The sequence below is a fragment of the Oryctolagus cuniculus genome, chromosome 3 (genome assembly GCF_964237555.1).
Source record: "Oryctolagus cuniculus chromosome 3, mOryCun1.1, whole genome shotgun sequence".
Lineage (NCBI taxonomy): Eukaryota > Metazoa > Chordata > Mammalia > Lagomorpha > Leporidae > Oryctolagus > Oryctolagus cuniculus.
The window spans coordinates 149,751,594-149,754,093 of record NC_091434.1 but is presented as its reverse complement, the minus strand read 5'-3'; the positions used below and the strand labels follow the sequence as shown (position 1 = coordinate 149,754,093).

The window sequence follows — 2,500 nt, the reverse complement described above, 5'->3', positions numbered from 1 at the left end:
GTTACTTTGTTATTTAAAAATTAAATTATTATTTACTCACCTGTCAATATAAAACACTTTAGTAAGAACAGAGAAATAGAATATGGAAACAGAATGAGACCAGATGTGTTAAATGCTGTGGCTAGCACTGCTATTTACTTCTTTACATATAAGCAGTCTTTCAAAAGATTTTTACACATCCTTGATCAAATTATTAAGGTTAAAGGTTTTAAAATGAAATAAAATTATAAAATCACAGGTGATAGTGTTATTTATTAAATGTCAAACATTATGCTCCTGAAAAACAAATGTCACTGTTCTCAATTTTATTTTGAAAGTAAAATGTGTGGATTCTAGCATTTAAATAGTTCCTCAAAGACTGTTTTGAATGTAGTAATAAATGAACTGACAGTAAGAAAGTACTGGCCAGAGGTTTTTAAACACCATCACCTGAAACACCTTCAAAGCAGTACAATCTCATAAAACATTCAGAAAGATTATCTGACTTAATGAATGCTCAACATGCAAGCTCGAATCTATCCTGTAAAGCAATCAAGTTTTTAGCAACTATTTTGACCTTAGTGACATAAACAATTAATTCTGCAAACCTAATATCAAAATAAAATTCTACATCTAATGCAGAATAATTTCTCAAACTAGTTAATCTAAAAGAAAATTTGAAATGTGCTACTTTCATATTTTATACATTCTAGTATTTAGCTCTAATTTTAGAAGATTAGAAAAGAACGGAGAGAGTAATTCATCAAAATAAAGCTTCTTTTCTTTTTACTAATTTTTTAAGAGAATATAGAACAACAGAGCATACTAACAAACATGTTGCTACCATGAATATATCCACTGTATTAAAAATTTTAGGATGTAATGATATTCCAGCTTTTAGAAACATTTTAATATAAATGAGTTAAGTGGTGGGAAAAATACTAGTTACATTTTATCAATCCCTTTTTACTCCACCAATCCATTTATCATTAAGCATATGTTGCAATGCATTCCAAATACCAATCTTCCTCCTAAATATGTGGCTGATTTAAGTCAAACTATTCACCTCTATAAAAATATAAAAGCCATAAAAATCAAGATAAACATTCTGTACTCAAAACAGACCACATTCTGCCAGAAGTTCATATCAAACAAAATTTTACTTTGTTTACATCACCATTGCCTGCTAAATTGTATTTCTGAATAAGGTATCTTGGGCAACAATGATTAGTCCATCACACTTGTAAGTACTTTAATTCTTTGTGGAACACTTCATACTTAACTAACATGTAAAGATAAATTTATAAAAACATTTCACTTTTTCACCTCGTATGAATTTATTTTAATATATTCCCCATAATTTTCAGTTCTTCTAGAATATAGTAAAAATATAAGAATTAAATGGAATAACTGCATTAATTTATAGCAGAGACATATTAATCCCTAGTGAATTTAAAGGCCCATGCTAAAACATAATCATGAAAGGACAAAAGCATCAATAAAACAGTTAAAACATAGCCATGGGAAAGAACATTTACAAAGGTTTTTGTGTGTTTATTTATTAAATGATTACATATCTTTATGTAGGCACTTCCTCAAGTGTCTGTGTAGGTGCTTGCTATTCCCATTGTGTTAAGTCACTTTTAGAACTGATTTTACTCTACAAACATGGACTACACACTCAAGTTTCTAAGTCACCTAAAGGACAAAACTTTTGTATTAACTCTTGTTTATGGTTTACATAAACAGACCGTGTAGAACAAAGTAAACTTCAAGCTCTGATTATAAACACACCTTATAGACTTAATAAGAAAATGCCTCCAGAGTACTATAAAGCATAGCCAAGAATTTACTGTTTTCTGTTTACTTAAGATCTAATAAGATCAGAGCTATGAAGAAAAAGAGAGTCATTTCTTGGCATTTCCCTTCAGACCCTGTCATCAATTCATACTCAACTGTGATGTTCATTTTCAGTTGTTATATTCACCTGCCTTTTAAAATGCAGTCCACTGGATTCTCAGGCAAAATAGATCTGGCTGTGAGTTCTTAAGACTGTTAGGGAAGTTAGTAGAGATTTTATTGCACTCCACTAGTATAATATTTTCTGTAAATGCATTAAAGGGAGAAAAGTGCTATTCTGAAAACTGATTTATTAATCTGTAAAATAGGCTAATCCTGGGACAAAACAAAAGTAACTTGCCTTCCTAGTAACTACTGTCTATGGAAAATGACACAAACTAAAATAATAGGTAACTAATCAAAGTTCTAGGTCTAGCTTTTAAAAGAATACTCTTGAAAACAACGCCTATAGGTTAAACCATTATTCAACCCATGCAACTTTATAAATGCTGTTATTATTTTTAAATGATTCTGTTAAATTTTACTCTAGTATGAGCATTTGCTTAACTTTTGAGATGCATTAATGCTACCTTAAAATGTAAAAGACATATCACTTAATTTGAAACATTTTCAGTAATAATCCTTTGTTTAATGTACTTAATTTTAATGATATTTTCTGCAT

The 2,500-nt window shown here is 29.4% G+C and overlaps 1 protein-coding gene across 28 annotated transcripts in view; it reads right to left on the bottom strand.

Moving 5' to 3' along the window:
* Nucleotides 1-2,500, bottom strand: part of FOXP2 (forkhead box P2) — a 660,955-nt gene that overhangs the window by 294,087 nt on the left and 364,368 nt on the right.